Source organism: Dendrobates tinctorius, unplaced genomic scaffold, assembly GCF_039654945.1.
Source record: "Dendrobates tinctorius isolate UK_male_01 unplaced genomic scaffold, ASM3965494v1 ptg000134l, whole genome shotgun sequence".
Taxonomy (NCBI): Eukaryota; Metazoa; Chordata; class Amphibia; order Anura; family Dendrobatidae; genus Dendrobates; species Dendrobates tinctorius.
Window position 1 is genome coordinate 7089766 of NW_027361802.1, and position 23464 is coordinate 7113229.

Consider the following 23464-nt stretch of genomic DNA (forward strand, 5'->3'; position numbering starts at 1 on the left):
CGAACAAAGGTACTGTATAACAAAACACAAGCTGTATCGAGTATAGGGTAAAGATTGGTATCCCAGATTCACGGTATATATAGAAGGCGTAAACCACATACACTCACTATGGATGACACTGTAATAAAAAATGTTGAACAAAGGTACTGTATCAGCACATACCAGGTGTATCCAGTCTAGGGGTAATTGTAAATTTCCATCTATACTTCCGGAGTCAGACACAGACACTCACAGGCTCACTATGTATTACACCAGAATTTAAAAAGTAGAAAGAGGGAAAGGTATTCGACGTGTACAACAGTATACAGTGTTGTGGTACTTTTAAATCTTCGTATATATTTCAATCTCAGTAAGCCAGTCCAGACTCTCCGCTACTAGAAACTACATGGATACAAGTACAGACGGAAAGATGAGTGTTAGCCGAAATTTGGGAATTATTCATCATGGGAAAACCTCCCGGTAGGGGTTGCAGAGGTGATGCAGACCCTCAATTACTGTGTCTGAGGAAACAGCAAAAACGGTTCTTTGTGAATAAAGGATTGCTTTATCGCAGTAGCGTGGATCACATCACCGTTACTCGTCTCCATCAAATTGTGATCACAGGGAGAGATGTAGACATGGTTCTCACTGCCTATCATGATATGTCTGGTCATTTTGGAGTGCAAAAGTCAGAAGCCACAGGCCGTAGGCGATTCTATTGGATTGGCATGAGAGGACACATTGAAAAATGGTAGCAGGAATGTCACACGTCTGTGACTATCACAACTGTAAAAGGTGATCATAAAGCACCACAGCATCCGCTTGTAAGTTGACGTCCATTGCAAATGGTAACCATTGATCATCTGAAGGTAGAGGCCAGCAGGACAGGCCATAGCTACATCTTAACCATCATCAATCAATACACCAAATTTCTAGTGGCCGTCCCTGTGAAGGATTTAACTGGCAAGACTTCACAGTGGTGGAGCAGGGAGAGGTAAGTATTGCAGCTTGCAAGTGCTGTGGCCATGACCAAGCGGGGAGCACACTCATGCGCGATGGTACTGGCACAGGGCCCCTCATAGTACGCTTGTGTGTCTGACGGCGTGTGGGGTCCCCCACCATCAGAGACAGTGTATTGTACTATGAGGGGCCCTGTGCCAGTGCCATCGGCCATCAGTGGGCCAATCCACCAGTTCAGAGCAACGGCACTTGCCTGGGTGCGCCAGGTGCTGACCCCAGCCATTGGGGGGGTGGGCAGCCCAGTTAGGGAGGTTTAAAAAGTGGCATATGTGGATGTGTAGGCTGGACATTCAGCTGCTGCAAATGGCGGAATTGGGCAAGTCCGAGGAAGAGGAGGACAAAAGCGAGGCAGTTTTCTGGCAACCTATGTGTCATCAGGGGAAGGTGGGACAAAATCCTTTGAAACCCATGCATGGTTCATTTTAATGAAGGTTAGATCATCAACATTTTGGGTCGACAAACGGGTCCTTTTTTCTGTCAGGATTGATCCAGCAGCACTGAAGACTCTTTCAGATAACACACTAGCAGCAGGGCAAGCGAGCTCCTGTAAGGCATAGTGTGCTAATTCAGGCCAGATGTCCAGTTTAGAGGTCCAATAGTCAAAGGGGAATGACCTGTGAGGGAGAACATCGATATGGGAGGAGAAGTAGTTTGTAACCATAGTTGACAACTGCTGTCTCCTGTGACTTGTAATCGATGCAGTATTAGCAGTCGTAGGAGCGGTACTTGAGAAATCATTCCACAACATTGTCATTAAACACCTGTCTCCAACGCCACTTCGGCTGTGTGCACCACGAACACCTCTTGCATTGTGCCCACTACGGCTCTTGGTAGAACCAGCACCACTGCTTTGTGCTGGGAAAGCCTCAAACAAACGGTTTACCAGAGTTGCTTGCTTGTTATTCAATATTATCTCTAGGTTGTCCTGTGGCATGATGTTGTGTAATTTGCCTTTGTAGCGTGGATCGAGGATGCTGGCCAACCAGTAGTCATCATCCTTCATCATTTTGGCAATGCAGGGGTCCCTTTTTAATATCCGCAAGGCATAATCTCACATGTGGGCCAATGTTCCAGGTGTCAATAATGCACTGCCACTGCTGGGTGGAGGAGCACTTTCTGGCAAATCCACATCCCTACACAAACACTGTACCTGACCTTCGAATGCCAACGTTTTCTCTTGCCCCCTGAGAAACATCCTCCTGCACAATATAATCATCCCCTTCATCCTCCTCCTCCTCCTCTTCCTCTTCTTCCTCCACCTCATAAAGGACAGTTCCCTGACCAGACAATGGCTGACAGCAAGGCTTCCCTCCTCCTCCTGTTCCTCCTCCGCTGCAGACGCCAGATAATTAATGTGCGTAAACTTTGCATTAGCAGACGCATAAGTGGCATGCTCATGCTTATGATGGCGTCGTCTGTGCTTACCAGCCGTGTGCATTCCTCAAAACACTGAAGGACTTTAAAGAGATCTTTCAGCTTTGACCACTGCACACCCGACAATTCCATGTCTTCCCTCAACTGCCTGCCCGTGTATCCTCCCACAAATGCATTACAGCCTGCCTCTGTTCACACAGCCTCTCAACCATGTGCAGGGTGGAGTTCCACCTTGTTGCAACGTCTATGATTAGGCGGTGCTTGGGGAGGTGGAGCAATCGCTGCAGCTTCTGCATGCGACTGGAGTGGACGTTTGAGCAACGGATGTGCGAGCACAGTCTTTGAACCTTATGGAGCAGGGATGTTAACTCTGGATAATTATTAAGGAAGCACTGTACCACCAGATTCAAAGTGTGAGCCTGGCAAGGTATGTGTGTGAGTTTTTCACGGGCAATTGCTGCCACAAAATTACGGCCGTTATCACTGACTACCTTGCCTGCCTCAAAATGTTAACTGCCCAGCCATGACTCAGTTTGTACCTGGAAGTAGTCAGCCAGTACCTCCGGGGTGTGTCTGTTGTTGCCCAAAGACATCATCTTCAACACAGCCTGCTGACGCTTACCACTAGCTGTTGGATAGTGGGACACCTCATGTGCAACACTGCCAGCTGCGGATGGAGTGCTCATGCGACTGTGCTCTGTGGATGAGCTTTCGCTTATGGAGGAGGAGGAGGGTCGAAAGCCTACAGCCAACTGCTTCCTATAACATGGCCTAGGCAGAACTGTTCCACCACCGCTGTCCCCTGTGGAGCCTGCATCCACCACATTAACCCAGTGCGCAGTGATGGACACGTAACGTCCCTGGCCGTGCCTACTGGACCATGCATCTGTTGTGAGGTGCACCTTTCAACTCACTGATTGCTTGAGTGCATGGACAATGCGGTCTTTCACATGCAGGTGGAGGGTAGGGATGGCTTTTCGAGAAAAGAAGTGCTGACTTGGTAGGTCATAGCGTGGGACTGTGTAGGCCATGAGCTCGTGGAAAGCTTCACTTTCAACCAAATGGTAGGGCATCATCTCCAATGAGATTAGTTTGGCAATGTAAGCGTTCAAACACAGTGTACGTGGATGAGAGGATGAGTACTTTCTTGCCCTACTCAGAGTGTCTGATAGGGTGAGCTGGACTGGAAAGCTGCATATGGGGGAAGTAGCGGTGGACCGGACAGAGTGAGAGGGGGTTGGTGATGGTATTTAGCGGTGATGGCCTCGATACAGTGTTGTGTTGCAAAACCATTGTGATTCCCTGAGTGTTTTGGCCTTGCGACGACACCTCAACATTTAGGCTGAGTTCACACGTGGCGTTTTTTTCGCATTTCCGCGGCGGTTTTAACTGCGCGATTTTGCCATGAAAACGCGAAAAATAAGCATCCCATGCATTCCTATGGGATTCCGCAATGCTGTGCTAATGCTGCGGTTTTTACCGCGGCGGAATCGCTTCGCGGTAAAAGCCGCAGCATGCTCATTAATTTGCGGAATCATGGCGATCCCGCACCCATAGGAATGCATTGTTCCGCTTACATCCCGCATGTGGCTGTGCACACCATGTGGAAAGTAAGCAGAACATTTGCGGATGGTACCCACGGTCTGGAGGAGAGGAGACTGTTCTCCGGGCTTTGGGTACCATATCCCTGTAAAAAATAGAATTTAAAATAAAAAATATTGTTATTCTCACCTTCCGACGTTCCACGCAGCCTTCCCGCTTCTCTCCACGCTCCCGGTCCCAGTAAGCCTTTGCGAAAATGCCCGAGATGGCGTCCGCTCTCGCGGGATCGCAAAGTCTCGCGGTCATTCGCGCGACGTCATCGCGAATTACCGCGAGACATCGCGATCCCGCGAGAACGGACGTCATCGCGGGCATATTCGCAAAGGATTACTGGGAAAGCCTGCGCGGGACGTCGGAAGGTAACAATAACACCATTTTTTATTTTTTTTTTACATTTTATCTTTTACTACTGATGCTGCATAGGCGGCCTCAGTAGTAAAAAGTTGGTCACACTTGTCAAACACTATGTTTGACGAGTGTGACCAACCTGTCAATCAGTTCTCCAAGCAATGCTACAGATCACTTGGAGAACGCTAGCATTTTGCAAGCTAATTACGCTTGCAAAATGCTAGTTTTTCCGCGGGAAAATCGCGGGAATTTAAAATGCGATTTTCCCGCGGAATGGAATTCCGGAATTCTCGTGGTAATTTCCGCGAGATTTCCGGTACGTGTGCACTTAGCCTTAGTGCTGGTGGTGTGCTTAAAAATGGTGGTGGTCTTACAGTGGGGGAAGCGATGGAGCTTTGCTGGCTACCTTCAGTCAGAGCAAGTGCACTTGTGCTACCTGAGGTTTTGTAGTCCGTCCACGCTTGCAAGTGCATGTTGATTGAATGTCTAAGCATGCAACTGGTATTCAAGTTTCTGAGTTGTTTTCCTCGGCTAAAGGTCGTTCCGCACTTCTTACAGGTAACCTTTGCCTCATCAGTAGGATTTTGGACAAAGAAGTGCCACACTGCACTTTTCCTACTATGGTATACATTTTCTGGCCTTGCACGCTGTGCTAAGTTGACCGTCTGGCCAAGCTGTCCTGCAACTCTTTTAGTTTTTGGTCCACGTTTTTGGACAGCTACGGGCCTGCCAGATAACCGCTGCTGCAATGTCAATGCCAGCTGCGGATCCTTCTCCTTATCTGAACTATTGCCAGAGCCACCCTCCTCCCCCAATGGATGCCAATCCGGGTCAAGAACTGGGTCATCCATCATCTCCTCTTCAAAGTCATCTGCATCTTCCGATTTACCTTCCTCTGTGTCACTGTGTAAGGTGGTATAGTATTCGGGAAGGGGCACCTGAGTTTCATCAGGGTCAGATTCTGGCTCAGTAGACTGTGAGGGCAATGTAGTGCTCTGGGTTAATGTACCAGCAGAATCATCTAGCAGTGGCTGTGCATCAGTGCACTCCATGTCAGATTCATCTTGGACTGGGGAATTCAGGATTTGACTGGATAACCCAGGCATGGTATGAGAAAAGAGCTCCATAAAGTAATCTGAAGTGTGGGATGCCACATCCTTAACTTTTGGTGGGGGTGAAGGACACAAGGAAAGATGTTTTTCCTGACCAGAACCCTGCACTAACGACTCCGTGCTTGCAGCCTCCTGCCTTAGCTGCTATTGTGCTTTTGCCAGAACCAGCCGATGCACCACCACCATCAATACCAGCCGCGCCCCCCTGCCCACGTCCGCGGCCTCTTCCACCATACTTCCTCATGTTTGGGAAAATGTACCAAAAACACCAGCAGAGAGGTGGTACTGTATGGGGAGCGTCCAGCTGTGTAAGGTGTATTAAAAAATTAAATCTACGTTTTGAAAGTATGTATTTGACCGTAATTAGTGTTGAGCATTCCGATACCGCAAGTATCGGGTATCGGCCGATACTTGCTGTATCGGAATTCCGATACCGACTTCCGATATTTTTTCAATATCGGAATTCGGCATCGGAATCGGAAGTTCAGTTGATTGACGGCCTGACGTCATCATGATGCGCGGTGTGTGCGCATCATGATGCGCCGTCATTTCGGGCCTTCCGGGGGTCTCTGCCGGCCTGCCGGGGGGCTGTGCCGGCCTGCCGGGGGGCTGTGTGGACTGCCCGGGGTCTCTGCCGGCCTGCCGGGGGGCTGTGCCGGCCTGCCGGTGGTCTGTGCACCCTGTGGGGGTCTGTACCGGCCTGCCGGGGGGCTGTGCCGGCCTGCCGGGGGGCTGTGCTGATGTCCGGGGGTCTGTGCAAGCATCGTCCGATGGGACTACAAGTCCCATCGGGCGATGCCTGCTACCATGACAGTGATTGACACATTAGCCAATGATGGGACAGTAGTAGTCCCATCATCCGGCTAATGTATTAAATGTAAAAAAAAAAAAAAAAAAAAAAATACTACATACATACTACATGCATGCTACATACATACTACATGCTACATACATACTACATACATGCTACATACATACTACATGCATGCTACATACATACTACATGCTACATACATACTACATGCATGCTACATACATACTACATATATACTACATACATACTACATACATGCTACATACATACTGCATGCTACATACATACTACATACATACTACATACATACTACATGCATGCTACATGCATACTACATATATACTACATGCATGCTACATACATACTACATGCTACATACATACTACATGCTACATACATACTACATATATACTACATACATACTACATACATGCTACATACATACTGCATGCTACATACATACTACATACATACTACATACATACTACATGCTACATACATACTACATATATACTACATACATACTACATACATGCTACATACATACTGCATGCTACATACATACTACATACATACTACATACATACTACATGCATGCTACATGCATGCTACATACATACTACATGCATGCTACATGCATACTACATGCTACATACATACCACATACATACTACATACATGCTACATATATACTACATGCATGCTACATACATACTACATATATACTACATGCATGCTACATACATACTACATACATACCACATATATACTACATACATACAATACATACATAGACATACAGTACATATAACATAGAGTAACATACTTACCAATACTTGTCACATTGTTCCCCGAAGCCATTGTCTTTCTGGAATAAATATTAACATAACAAACCACAAAAATACTCACCCACGATCCGAAGCAGTCCACGAGTGTGTCCCACGACGATCTTGGGTAGAGAACTGCAGCATCATATGATGCTGCCGTTCTCTACGGGCTGCAGGAATCCAATGACGGAAGGTAGGTATCCTTCCGCACTGTATTCCTCCGCCACTTAAAAAAAAAAAAAGTCCCTAGTCTCACTTTATGCCATTGCTGCGTGGGAATTTCCCACACAGCAATGGCATAAAGTGAGACTAGGGACTTTTTTTTTTTTAAAGTGGCGGAGGAATACAGTGCGGAAGGATACCTACCTTCCGTCATTGGATTCCTGCAGCCCGTAGAGAACGGCAGCATCATCTGATGCTGCCGTTCTCTACCCAAGATCGTCGTGGGACACACTCGTGGACTGCTTCGGATCGTGGGTGAGTATTTTTGTGGTTTGTTATGTTAATATTTATTCCGGAAAGACAATGGCTTCGGGGAACAATGTGACAAGTATTGGTAAGTATGTTACTCTATGTTATATGTACTGTATGTCTATGTATGTATTGTATGAATGTATTGTATGTATGTAGTATATATGTGGTATGTATGTAGCATGTAGTATGTATGTAGTATGTATGTAGCATGCATGTAGCATGCAGTATGTATGTAGCATGCATGTAGTATATATGTAGTATGTATGTAGCATGTAGTATGTATGTAGCATGCATGTAGTATATATGTAGTATGTATGTAGCATGTAGTATGTATGTAGCATGCATGTAGTATATATGTAGCATGCATGTAGTATGTATGTAGCATGCATGTAGTATGTATATGGTATGTATGTAGCATGTAGTATGTATGTAGCATGCATGTAGTATATATGTGTTATGTATGTGGCATGCATGTAGCATGCATGTAGTATGTATGTAGTATGTATGTAGTATATATGTAGTATGTATGTAGCATGTAGTATGTATGTAGCATGCATGTAGCATGCAGTATGTATGTAGCATGCATGTAGTATATATGTAGTATGTATGTAGCATGTAGTATGTAGCATGCATGTAGTATATATGTAGTATGTAGCATGTAGTATGTATGTAGCATGCATGTAGTATATATGTGTTATGTATGTAGCATGTAGCATGCATGTAGCATGCATGTAGTATGTATGTAGTATATATGTGGTATGTATGTAGCATGCAGTATGTATGTAGCATGCATGTAGTATATATGTAGTATGTATGTTGCATGTAGTATGAATGTAGCATGTATGTAGTATGAATGTAGCATGTATGTAGTATGCATGTTGTATGTATGTAGCATGTAATTTTTTTTTTTTTTTTTTTTTTTACATTTAACACATTAGCCGGATGATGGGACTACTACTGTCCCATCATTGGCTAATGTGTCAATCACTGTCATGGTAGCAGGCATCGCCCGATGGGACTTGTAGTCCCATCGGACGATGCCTGCACAGACCCCCGGAGCCTGCACAGACCCTCGGAGCCTGCACAGCCCCCCGGCAGGCCGGCACAGCCCCCCGGCAGGCCGGCACAGCCCCCCGGAGCCTGCACAGACCCCCTGGCAGGCCGGCACAGCCCCCCGAAAGGCCCGTACAGACCCCAGAGAGGCTGTACAAGGGCAGGAAAGGGTTTTTCTTATTCCGATACCGGAAGTCCCATAGACTTGAATGGGACTTCCGGTATCGGAATCGGCGATACCGATACTTTTTTTAAAGATCGGCCGATACCATCCGATACGATACTTTGAAGTATCGGACGGTATCGCTCAACTCTAACCGTAATCCAACAAGCAGATATACAGAACTGTATCAGAAGTGTACAGCTTGTGGCAGGGCTAAGGGTCATGTAATCGATGGGAGATATGTGTCTCATAAATGGCTTGTCTCCATAATGTAAGGCATAACAAATATTGCTGTATTATTATTGTTTTGAAGGACCTGTGGTGAGGTCACAGTCATGTGACCAGTCAGCTGCTGTGTTCGTGGGTGTGGCTACACTCTTATACTGTGGCCTGCTCTTGAACCAGGCAGCTGTGTGTGAGGGGTATACACCTCCTGTGTGCGCTGAGGCTCGCGGACTGAGCCTGAAGGAAAGGACATTCGATGTTACTTTGTCTCCTGAACTCAAGGCTGTTTATTTTGGTGACGTGCTGTTTGGTTCATGACGTGATAAACCGCATGAACTTTAAGGGAACCTGCCTCCTGACTGTCTCCCATCGCACTTAAGCGAGTAGAATCCCTACAAGCTGTATACATTTTTTGTGTAACTAACAATCTCCGTATATGTATTTATGGAGTGTCACACACACATGCTGACTCTGTACAGATGTGACTGTAATGCGAACGGCAGATATACAATACTGTTTGAGAATCGGACAGCTCTATACGGTGTGTGTATGGAAAATTGTCAGTCTCCGTCTATTTTTATACGGAGTGACACACGCTGTCTCTGTATAGTTTTGACCATGATCAAACAGCAGACATACGAAACTGTTTGAAAAGTGGACAGCTCTATAAGGTGAAGGTCTGGAAAAATGGAAAATCTCCTCGGCTTGTTTTTCCAGAGTCACACACAGATAGCTACTATTTGTCCATGATACCAGCTGGTACACGGTAGTGTGTGAGTAGCGTACACCGCTATACGGTGTCTGTATGGAAAATTGTCAATCTCCGTCTACTTTTATACGGAGTGACACACGCTGTCTCTGTATAGTTTTGACCGTGATCAAACAGCAGATATAAGAAACTGTTTGAAAAGCGGACAGCTCTATAAGGTGTAGGTCTAGAATAATGGAAAATCTCGTCGGCTTGTTTTTCCAGAGTCATGGATTACAGGACATGGATTACTTTGTGGAATCATTTAATTAATAAATGGCTGTAAAAGGGCTAGTGTGGGGGGATCTTTAATCAGATAAAGTTTTATTTCTGTGTGTGTGTTTATTTATTTTTACTGCTGGGGAAGCAATGGGGGTGTCTGACTGAGATTAGGAGCCATGTCCTCTTTTCCAGCATCAAAATCTGACCTTCTCAAAGACACAATTCAAAATTTCTTTGATAGCATTCTCAGTAATGTGGAAAATATTCAGTTTGAAAAGAGTGGATCAATTATTTCATACCAATATTTATGGATTTAGCCTACAGATGAGCGACTTTGCTTTTTTTAGGGTCGAGTCGGGTTTCATGAAACCCGACTTTCGCAAAAGTCGGGTCGAACGAAATCGGCCGACTATAGGGAAAAGTCGAAGGCCGACTGAAACACGAAACCCAATGCAAGTCAATGGGGAAGCAAAGTCGGTAGGGAGTGAAGGACAGTAAACACACCTACAGTGCCCATTTCAATGCCAAAAACATCAATTCTTATTACTAGAGTTGAGCGAAACGGGTCATCAAATTCAAAAATCGCCAACTTTCGCTAAAGTCGGGTTTCGCCGAGCGAAACCCGACCATAGCGTGAGGTCGGCCATGAGGTCTCCGAGCCGAGCGCCAAAGTTGCGTTTCAAATAATGCTTCCAGTGCTTTTTCTCAGCCAATGATGAAGGACGCACACTCTGGGCAACGCGATGACATGGGCAGCGACCACCACCATCTTAGAGAAGGGCATTGAAGTGATTGGCTGGCTTTGTGTGGCGTCACAGTGGCTATAAAAGGCCGTGACCGCCGACCGCCATCTTACTTCTGCCAATCTTAGAGTAGGGAGAGGTGCTGCTGCTGATGATGATGATTCTGAATAGGGAGAGCGTTAGGCAGGGAAGAAGAAAATAAAAATTGCTTCTGCTGCTAGCGCTTTTCACCCTACAGTTAGTGTGCAGTGAAAGGGGAGGATTTTTGTGGTGTGCAGCAGCGTTGGTGGTGATTAGTCTGCCTTTTAAGGATACCTGTTAGCTGCATTGCTGTGTGCACACTGCTGTTCAAACTGCTTTTTTCAAAGCACTCCAACTTTTATTATTTTGTTCTGGTGAGTTACCGAGCATTCATTTTTTCACACACCGTATAGCGGTGTACGCTCCTCACACACTACCGTGTACTGCCTTATATCACGGACAAATAGAAGCTATCTGTGTGTGACTCTGGAAAAACAAGCCAAGGAGATTTTCAATTTTTCCAGACCTACACCTTAGACACCTGTCCGCTTTTCAAACAGTTTCATATATCTGCTGTTTGATCACGGTCAAAACTAGACAGAGACAGTGTGTGTCAGTCCGTATACAAATAGACGGAGATTGACAATTTTCCATACAGACACCGTATAACAGTGTACGCTCCTCACACACTACCGTGTACCGCCTTGTATCATGGACAAATAGAAGCTATCTGTGTGTGACTCTGGAAAAACAAGCCGAAGAGATTTTCCATTTTTCCAGACCTTCACCTTAGACAGCTGTCCGCTTTTCAAACAGTTTTGTATATCTGCTGTTTGATCATGGTCAAAGCTAGACAGAGACAGTGTGTGTCAGTCCGTATACAAATAGACGGAGATTGACAATTTTCCATACACACACCGTATAGAGCTGTCCGATTCTCAAACAGTATTGTATATCTGCCATTCGCATTACAGTCACATCTATACAGAGTCAGCGTGTGTGTGTGACACTCAGTAAATACATATATGGAGATTGTTAGTTACACAAAAAACGTATACAGCTGTACACTTCTGATACAATTCCGTATATCTGCTTGTTGGATTACGGTCAAATACATGCTGTGAGAGCGTCTGTGACTAACAAAATATATACGTAGATTTAATTTTTTAATACACCTTACATAGCTGGATGCTTCTCATACAGTACCATCTCTCTGCTGGTATTTTTGGCACATTTTACCAAACATGATGGAGTATGGAGGAAGAGTCCACGGACGTGGGCAAGGGGGCGCAGCTGGTACTGATGGTGGTGGTGCATCGGCTGGTTCTGGCAAAAGCACAATAGCAGCTAGGGCAGGAGGTGTTGAGCCTGCATCATCGTCTGGCCCAAGAAGACCTGTAAGGTTGCCTTTTTTTTGGAGTAGGAAGACCCCTATTAGAGCCGCAGCATCAGGAACAGGTTTTGGTGTACATTGCCGAAACAGCCCCCAGCTCTATTGCCTCCTCTTCTGAACATTCGAAACCTGCAAGCACGGAGTCGTCAGTGGAGGCTCCTGGTCAGGAAAAACACCTTTCCTTGTGTCCTTCACCTCCACCAAAATTTAAGGATGCGGCAGCCCACACTTCAGATTACTCTATGGAGCTGTTTTCACATACCATGCCTGGGTTATCCAGTCAAATCCTGAATTGCCCAGTCCAAGATGAATCTGACATGGAGTGCACTGATGCACAGTCACTGCTACATTATTCTGCTATTACATTGACCCAGAGCACTACATTGCCCTCGCAGTCTATTGAGCCAGAATCTGACCCAGATGAAACTCAGGTGCCCCTTCACGCATACTATACCACCTTACACGGTGACACAGAGGAAGGTAAAGAGGAAGGTGCAGATGACTTTGAAGAGGAGGTGATGGATGAACCAGTTCTTGACCTGGATTGGCATCCATTGGGGGAGGAGGGTAGCGCTGGCAATAGTTCAGATAAGGAGAAGAATCCGCAGCAGGCATTGACATCGCAGCAGCGGTTATCTGGCAGGCCCGTAGCTGTCCAAAAACGTGGACCAAAAACTAAAAGAGTTGCAGGACAGCTAGGCCAGACGGTCAACTTAGCACAGCGTGCAAGGCCACAAAATGTATACCATAGTAGGAAGAGTGCAGTGTGGTACTTCTTTGTCCAAAATCCTTCTGATGAGGCAAAGGTTACCTGTAAGAAGTGCGGAAGGACCTTTAGCCGAGGTAAACAACTCAGAAACTTGAATACCAGTTGCATGCTTAGACATTCAATCAACATGCACTTGCAAGCGTGGACGGACTACAAAACCTCAGGTAGCACATGTGCACCTGCTCCGACTGAAGGTAGCCAGCAACGCTCCATCGCTTCCCCCACTGTAAGACCACCACCACCGTTAAGCACACCACCAGCACTAAATGTGGAGGTGTCACTCCCACAGCAGAAAAACCCCACATAGTGATAATGACATTGAGTAAGTATCAAACAAGCCACCTCAACATATTGGATATCACAAACAATATATATAAAGTAGTGTAGTCATACATGGACCAAAAGGTCTGTGTATGTGAGGTGTAAAAAATCGCTATTCACAGCACCATATGAGCCAAAAAAATAAAAATTTCAACAGAGCAAAAAGACCCCACACAATAATTCAATACCTGACCCAGAAAGGAAAGCTTATAGACCCTGTAGATACATGGGAACCAAGCGATATTCAGCATGAAAGTATAATGCCAAAAAAATGCTGGAAGCAGCTGGTGGGGTAGGAGAGTGGGGGGAGCAAGGCCCCATGCGTATCGCCACACGCTCTGTGGCTTCTTCAGGGGAGAATGAAGTGCTGTAGGAATGTATGTGCCATATATATATATATATATATACACTCACTGGCCACTTTATTAGGTACACCATGCTAGTAAGGGGTTGGACCCCCTTTTGCCTTCAGAACTGCCTCAATTCTTCGTGGCAGAGATTCAACAAGGTGCTGGAAGCATTCCTCAGAGATTTTGGACCATATTGACATGATGGCATCACACAGTTGGCGCAGATTTGTCGGCTGCACATCCCTGATGCGAATCTCCCGTTCCACCACATCCCAAAGATGCTCTATTGGATTGAGATCTGGTGACTGAGGAGGCCATTTGAGTACAGTAAACTCATTGTCATGTTCAAGAAACCAATCTGAGATGATTCGAGCTTTATGACATGGCGCATTATCCTGCTGAAAGTAGCCATCAGATGTTGGGTACATTGTGGTCATAAAGGGATGGACATGGTCAGCAACAATACTCAGGTAGGCTGTGGCGTTGCAACGATGCTCAATTGGTACCAAGGGGCCCAAAGAGTGCCCAGAAAAAATTCCCCACACCATGACACCACCACCACCAGCCTGAACCGTTGATACAAGGCAGGATGGATCCATGCTTTCATGTTGTTTACGCCAAATTCTGACCCTACCATCCGAATGTCGCAGCAGAAATCGAGACTCATCAGACCAGGCAACGTTTTTCCAATCTTCTACTGTCCAATTTCGATGAGCTTGTGCAAATTGTAGCCTCAGTTTCCTGTTCTTAGCTGAGAGGAGTGGTACCCAGTGTGGTCTTCTGCTGCTGTAGCCCATCTGCCTCAAAGTTCGACGCACTGTGCGTTCAGAGATGCTCTTCTGCCTACCTTGGTTGTAACGGGTGGCAATTTGAGTCACTGTTGCCTTTCTATCAGCTCGAACCAGTCTGCCCATTCTCCTCTGACCTCTGGCATCAACATGGCATTTCCGGCCACAGAACTGCCGCTCACTGGATTTTTTTTCTTTTTCGGACCATTCTCTGTAAACCCTAGAGATGGTTGTGCGTGAAAATCCCAGTAGATCAGCAGTTTCTGAAATTCTCAGACCAGCCCTTCTGGCACCAACAATCATGCCACGTTCAAAGGCACTCAAATCACCTTTCTTCCCCATACTGATGCTCGGTTTGAACTGCAGGAGATTGTCTTGACCATGTCTACATGCCTAAATGCACTGAGTTGCCGCCATGTGATTGGCTGATTAGAAATTAAGTCTTAACACACAGTTGGACAGGTGTACCTAATAAAGTGGCCAGTGAGTGTATATATATATATATATATATATATATATATAGTGCAGTCACACATGATACTTAATTACCTAAATCAAGGACTAATACTAACCCACAAGGCAGGGGAACGCTGCATGGCCGCGGCCATCTTGTCAGTGCTACTCACAGGACAATAAAGCTTGTTGAAGAACAATGATGTCACCGGGCAAGATGAGCACCTGCGCAATCGAGACAGGGAGACAAACAGAGCGCATGCGTCCAGAGTGTGCCAGACATAGTATGGTGAATAATGTCACCGAGCATGATCAATGCCTGCTCAATGAAAGCAAATAAACAAACACCACATGTGTAGCCAGGGTGTATCAGGCATGGTGTAATCAATGCTAACTTAATCAAATATTTAAGCAGCAAATGAAATATAATGGCGCTATCAAATAAAATAAAGAGCGCCCGCACAGTAAAGGCACCTAAAGTAAGTGGCATATAAAGAAGGCTCCTATCTGGGGGAAAACAAAGATGGATGTCATCTGCTAAGCAGTGTGCAGATGGGTTGGGATTAGAACGGGAGACCAACGGGTGAATCCAATTTATTATTTTTTGGATTTTATATACATCTTATGGGATTACATATGCGTTTAGTCCATCTTTGTTTTTCTTCAAATAGGCGCCTTCTTTATATGCCACTTACTTTAGGTGCCTTTACTGTGCGGGCTCTCTTTATTTTATTTGATAGCTCCATTATATTTCATTTTCTGCTTTTGAAGAATGCACCTGGCTGGTAAGTGCAGACAATGCCATCATAATCATGAGCATCCCACTTATGAGTCTGCTCATGCAAAGTTTGACGCACATTAAGGATCAGGCGTCTGCAGCGGAGGAGGAGGAGGAGGGAAGCCTTGATGACAATCAGCCATTGTCTGGTCAGGGAACTGTCCTACACGAGGTGGAGGAGGAAGAGGAGGAGGAGGAGGATGAGGGGGACAATTATTTTGGGCAGCAGGATGCTTCTCAGGGGGCAAGAGAACATGTGGGCGTGCCAAGGTCAGGTACAGTGTTTGTGCGTGACTGTAGGGATGTGGATTTGCCAGAAAGTGCTCCTCCACCCAGCAGTGGCAGTGCAGCATTGACACTTGGAACATTGGCCCACATGTGCGATTATGCCTTGCGGATCCTAAAAAGGGACCCCAGCATTGCCAAAATGATGAGGGATGACAACTACTGGCTGGCCAGCATCCTCGATCCACACTGCAAAGGCAAATTACACAACATCTTGCCACAGGAGAACCTAGAGATAATATCTCTAGTGAGATCCAAATTCTCACCAATTCTATAGACACCCTCCACCTTGTCATACACCATCCAATTTCAGCCTGTTACATTGAGCTGTAATCTCTACTGTGCCTGAGACAATAGTTCAGCATCCTCAAATCTCTAGTGAGATCCAAATTCTCACCAATCCTATAGACACCCTCCACCTTGTCATACACCATGTAATTTCAGCCTGTTACATTGAGGTGTAATCTCTCCTGGTCCTGAGACAATAGTTCTGCGTCCTCAAATCTCTAGTGAGATTCAAATTCTCACCAATCCTATAAACACCCTCCACCTTGTCATACACCATCCAATTTCAGCCTGTTACATTCAGGTGTAATCTCTCCTGTGCCTGAGACAATAGTTAAGTGTCCTCAAATCTCTAGTGAGATCCAAATTCTCACCAATCCTATAGACACCCTCCACCTTGTCATACACCATCAAATTTCAGCCTGTTACATTGAGGTGTAATCTCTCCTGTGCCTGAGACAATAGTTCAGTGTCCTCAAATCTCTAGTGAGATCCAAATTCTCACCAATCCTATAGACACCCTCCGCTTTGTCATACACCATCCAATTTCAGCATGTTACATTGAGGTGTAATCTCTCCTGGTCCTGAGACAATAGTTCTGCATCCTCAAATCTCTAGTGAGATTCAAATTCTCATCAATCCTATAGACACCCACCACCTTGTCATACACCATCCAATTTCAGCCTGTTACATTGAGGTGTAATCTCTCCTGGTCCTGAGACAATATTTCTGCGTCCTCAAATCTCTAGTGAGATTCAAATTCTCACCAATCCTATAGACACCCTCCACCTTGTCATACACCATCCAATTTCAGCCTGTTACATTGAGGTGTAATCTCTCCTGTGCCTCAGACAATATTTCTGCGTCCTCAAATCTCTAGTGAGATCCAAATTCTCACCAATCCTATAGACACCCTCCACCTTGTCATACACCATCCAATTTCAGCCTGTTACATTGAGGTGTAATCTCTCCTGGTCCTGAGACAATAGTTCTGCGTCCTCAAATCCCTAGTGAGATTCAAATTCTCACCAATCCTATAGACTCCCTCCACCTTGTCATACGCCATCCAATTTCAGCCTGTTACATTGAGGTGTAATCTCTCCTGTGCCTAAGACAATAGTTCTGCGTCCTCAAATCTCTCGTGAGATTCAAATTCTCACCAATCCTATAGACACCCTCCACCTTGTCATACACCATCCAATTTCAGCCTGATACATTGAGGTGTAATCTCTCCTGTGCCTGAGACAATAGTTCAGCATCCTCAAATCTCTAGTGAGATCCAAATTCTCACCAATCCTATAGACACCCTCCACCTTGTCATACACCATCCAATTTCAGCCTGTTACACTGAGGTGTAATCTCTCCTGGTCCTGAAACAATAGTTCTGCGTCCTCAAATCTCTAGTGAGATTCAAATTCTCACCAATCCTATAGACACCCTCCACCTTGTCATACACCATCCAATTTCAGCTTTTTACATTGAGGTGGAATCTCTCCTGTGCCTGAGACAATAGTTCAGCATCCTCAAATCTCTAGTGAGATTCAAATTCTCACCAATACTAAAGACACCCTCCACCTTGTCATACACCATCCAATTTCAGCCTGTTACATTGAGGTGTAATCTCTACTTGGCCTGAGACAATAGTTCAGCGTCCTCAAATCTTTAATGAGATTCAAATTCTCACCAATAGTAGATACACCTTCTACCTTGTTTTACAGTACCATATAGCTGGTGGTATTTTGGGTACATTTTCACAAAAATGCGGAAGTATGGTGGAAGACACCATGGAAATGGGCGGGGGTTGCCAGCTGGTCCCGATGGTGGTGGTGGTGTTGCATCTGTTGGTAGTGGCAAAAGCACAATAGCACCTAAGGCAGGAGGTGTTGAGCCTGCGTCATCGTCTGGCTCCACAAGTACTCAAAGGCTCTCTTTTCTGGGAGTAGGTAAACCACTTTTAAAGCCGGAGCTTCAAGAACAAGTTTTGGCTTAAATTGCTGGCACAGCCTCCAGCTCTCTCGCCTCCTCTTCTGAAGTTTCAAAAAATAAAAGCACTGAGTCGTCAGTGGAGGTTCCTGGTCAGGAACAACACCTTTCCTTGTGTCCTTCACCCCTACCAAAAGTGAAGGATGCGGCAGGCCACACTACAGATTACTCCATGGAGCTCTTTTCACATACCATGCCTGGGTTAGCAAGTCAAATCATGAATTCCCCTGTCCAAGATGAATCTGACATGGAGTGCACTGATGCACAGCCACTGCTAGATTTTTCTGCTGGTACATTCACTCAGAGCACTACATTGTCCTCGCAGTGTACTGAGGCAGAATCAGACCCTGATGAAACTCAGGTGCCCCTTCCCGCATACTATACCACCTTACACGGTGACACAGAGGAAGGTGCACATGAAATTGAAGAGGAGGTGATGGATGACCCAGTTGTTGACCCAGATTGGCATCCATTGGGGGAAGAGGGTGCCGCTGCCAATAGCTCAGAAGAGGGGTAGGAGGAGCCGCAGTAGGCAATGACATCGCAACAGCTGTTATCTGGCAGGACCGTAGCAGTCCAAAAACGTGTTACAAAAACCAAAAGAGTTGCAGGACAGCTTGGCCAGACGGTCAAATTAGCACAGCGTGCAAGGTCTTAAAATGTCTTCCATAGTAGGAAGAGTGCAGTGTGGCACTTTTTTGAACAAAATCCTAATGATCAGTTAAAAGGTTATCTGTAAGAAGTGCGCAAAGACCTTTAGCCGAGGGAAAAATTTGAGAAATTTGAATACCAGTTGCATGCTTAGACATTTAACCACCATGCACTTGCAAGCGTGGACAGACTGCCAAACCTCAAGTACCACATGTGAACCTGCTCCGAATGAACGTAGTCAGCAACGCTACATCGCTTCCCCCACTGTAAGCCCACCGGTTAGCACACCACCAGCAGCAAATGTCGAGGTGTCGTCGCAAGGGCAAAGCAGTCATGGAATCACAATGTTATTGCTACGAAACACTGAATCTAGGCCATCTGCAACACCACCAACACGATCACCATCGCCAACCCTCTCTCAGTCCGCTATGTCCACCGCTAGTTCCACCATATGAAGCTCTCAAGTCCAGCTCACCCTACTCATCCTCTCATCCGCGTACACTGGCTTTGAACGCCCACATTGCCAAACTAACCTCGTTAGAGATGATGCCCTACCGGTTGGCTGAAAGCAAAGCTTTCCGTGAGCTCATGGCCTACGCAGTACCAAGCTATGACCTACCCAGTCAGCACTTCTTTTCGTGAAAAGCCATCCCAGCCCTCCACGTGCATGTGAAAGACCGCATTGTCCATGCACTCAAGCAATCAGTGAGTGGAAACGTGCACCTTACAACAGATGCATGGTCCAGTAGGCATGGCCAGGGCCGTTACGTGTCCATCACTGCGCACTGCTTTAATGTGGTGGATGCAGGGTCCACACTGGACAGCGGCGGTGGGACAGTGCTGCCTAGCCCTCGGTATAGGAAACAGTTGGCTGTAGGCATTCGACCCTCCTCCTCGCCCTCCTCCTCCAGAAGCGAAAGCTCGTCCACTGAGCGCAGTCGCACGAGCACTCCATCCGCAGCTGCCAGTGTTGCACACGAGGTGTCCCACTATCGAACAAGCTAGTGGTAAGCATCAGCAGGCTGTGTTGAAGATGATGTGTTTGGGCGACAACAGACACACCGCGGAGGTACTGGCCGACTACTTGCAGCGACAAACTGAGTCATGGCTGGGCAGTCTACATCTTGAGGCAGGCAAGGTAGTTAGTGATAACGGCCGGAATTTTGTGGCAGCCATAGCCTTTTCAAAACTCAGACACATACCTTGCCTGGCTCACACCTTGAACCTGGTGGTGCAGTGCTTCCTCAATAATTATCCGGAGTTAACACCCCTGCTCCATAAGGTGCAAAGACTGTGCTCGCACATCCGCCGGTCGCCCGTACACTCCAGTCGTATGCAGAAGCTGCAGCGATTGCTCCACCTTCCCAAGCACCGCCTAATTATCGACATTGCAACAGGGTGGAACTCCACCCTGCACATGGATCAGAGGCTGTGCGAACAGACGCAGGCTGTAATTCATTTGTGGGAGGATACACGGGCAGGCAGTTTGCAGGCAGACATGGAGTTGTCTGGTGTGCAGTGGTCGAAGCTGAAAGACCTCTGCAAAGTCCTTCAGTGTTTTGAGGAATGCACACGACTGGTAAGCGCAGATGACGCCATCATAAGCATGAGCAATCCACTTATGCATCTGCTCATGCAAACTTTGACGCACATTAAGGAGCAGGCGTCTGCAGCCGAGGAGGAAGAGGAGGAGGGAAGCCTTGATGACAGTCAGCCATTATCTGCTCAGGGAAGTCTCGTGAACGAGGTGGAAGAAGAAGAGGAAGAGGAGGAGGAGGAGGATGATGATGGGGATGATTATTTTGGGGAGGAGGATGCTTCTCAGGGGGCAAGAAAAAATGTTGGCATGGCAAGGTCAGGTACAGGGTTTGTGCATGACTGGAGGGATGTGGATTTGCCAGAAAGTGCTCCTCCACCCAGCACTAACAGTGCATCATTGACACCTAGAACATTGGCCCACATGTCTGCTTATGCCTTGCAGATCCTAAAAAAGGGACCCCCGCATTGCCAAAGTGATGAACGATGACGACTACTGGTTGGCCAGTATCCTGGATCCACGCTATAAAGGCAAATTACAAAACATCATGCCACAGGAGAACCTAGAGCTAATATTTGCTAACAAACAAGCAACTCTGGTAAACTGTTTGTTTGAGTCATTCCCAGCACACAGCGACGGTGATGTTTTTCCAATGAGCCATAGTGGGCAACATGGAAGAGGTGTTCGTGGTGCACACAGCCGAAGTGGCGTTGGACACAGGGTTTTCATGACCATGTTGTGGACTGATTTTTCAAGTACCGCTCACACGACTGGTAATAGTGCATCGATCGAAAGTGACATAAGACAGCAGTTGTCAACTATGGTTACAAACTACTTCTCCTCCCATATCGATGTTCTCCCTCACCGGTCATTCCCCTTTGACTATTGGGCTAGTAAACTTGACACATGGCCTGAATTGGCACAATATGCCTTACAGGAGCTCGCTTGTCCTGCTGCTAGTGTGTTATCTGAATGAGTCTTCAGTGCTGCTGGATCAATCCTGACAGAAAAACGGACCCGTCTGTCGACCGAAAATGTTGATGATCTAACCTTCAATAAAATAAACCATGCATGGGTTTCAAAGGATTTTGTCCCACCCTCTCCTGCTGACACGTATGTTGCCAGAAAAATGGCTTGCTTTTGTCCTCCTCTACCGCAGACTTCTCCAATTACTCCATTTGCAGCTGCTGAATGTCCAACATCAACATATGCCATTTTTTCCATCTCCCTAACTGGGCTGCCTCCCCCCACAGGGCCGGGGTCACCACCTGGCGCACGCACCCGTGCGAGTGCCGTTGCCCTGGACAGGTGGGTGGGCACATTCTTTGGCAACGGCACTGGCACAAGGTCCCTCATAGTAGAATCAAGTGTCTCTGATGGTGGGGGTGCACACCCACCGTCAGACACACTGGCGTACTATGAGGGACCCTGTGCCAGTACTGCCGCCCACAAGTGGGCCCCCCTGCTTGCTCTGGGCACCAGCACTTGCAATACTTACCTTTCCCTGCTCCACCACTATGTAATCTGGCCTGTTAAATACTTCACTGGGACTGCCAATACAAATTTGGTGAAATGATAGATGATGGTTAAGACGTAGCTATGCCCTGTCCTGCTGGGCTCTATCTTTAGATGATCAATGGCTTCCATTTGTTATGGACGTCGACTCACAATGAGATGCAGTGGTAGTTTATCATCAGCTTTCACGGTTTTCCGACTCACAGACGTGTGACATTCCTGCCCACATTTTTAAATGTGTCCTCTCATGCCAATCCAATAGAATCGACTACGGCCTGTGGCTTGTGTCTTTTGCACTCCAAAGTTACCTGACAGATCATGATAGGCAGTGAGGACAATGTCTACATCTGTCCCTGTGATCACAATTTGATGGAGATGAGTAATGGTGATGGGTTCCACCGTACTGCAATACAGCCAGCCTTTCTTCCCAAGAACTGTTTTCGCTGTCTCCACAGACAAAGTAATTGAGGGTCAGCATCGCCTCTGAGAATTCTCCCGGGAGTTTTTACCGTGATTAGTAATTCCAAAATTTCTGCTATCAGTCAACTTTCCGTCTGTACTTGTATCCATCTCGTTTCCTCTTGCGGAGAGTCTGGACTGTCTTACTGAGACAGAAATATATATGAAGACTGAAAAAAGCCCCAACAGTGTATACTGGTGTATGTTTCGAATACATAACCCTTTTTCTACTTTTTAGAATCTTGTCTAATCCATACTGAGGCTGTGAGTGTCTTTGTCGGACTACGGAAATATACACGGAGATTTTTAATGTTTAAACTATGCTATATATACCTGCTATCCAGTGATACTGTACCCTTTCTCAACTTTGTACAATCACTTCAAATCCATACTTGGCCTGAGACCCTCTGAGTCTGCCTCCTGATATATAGACATAGGTTTTTCAGGTGTACACTATGCTACATACAGTGGGGCAAAAAAGTATTTAGTCAGTCAGCAATAGTGCAAGTTCCACCACTTAAAAAGATGAGAGGCGTCTGTAATTTACATCATAGGTAGACCTCAACTATGGGAGACAAACTGAGAAAAAAAATCCAGAAAATCACATTGTCTGTTTTTTTTTCATTTTATTTGCATATTATGGTGGAAAATAAGTATTTGGTCAGAAACAAAATTTCATCTCAATACTTTGTGATATATCCTTTGTTGGCAATGACAGAGGTCAAACGTTTTCTGTAAGTCTTCACAAGGTTGCCACACACTGTTGTTGGTATGTTGGCCCATTCCTCCATGCAGATCTCCTCTAGAGCAGTGATGTTTTTGGCTTTTCGCTTGGCAACACGGACTTTCAACTCCCTCCAAAGGTTTTCTATAGGGTTGAGATCTGGAGACTGGCTAGGCCACTCCAGGACCTTGAAATGCTTCTTACGAAGCCACTCCTTTGTTGCCCTGGCGGTGTGCTTTGGATCATTGTCATGTTGAAAGACCCAGCCACGTTTCATCATCAATACCCTTGCTGATGGAAGGAGGTTTGCACTCAAAATCTCACGATACATGGCCCCATTCATTCTTTCATGTTCCCGGATCAGTCGTCCTGGCCCCTTTGCAGAGAAACAGCCCCAAAGCATGATGTTTCCACCACCATGCTTTACAGTAGGTATGGTGTTTGATGG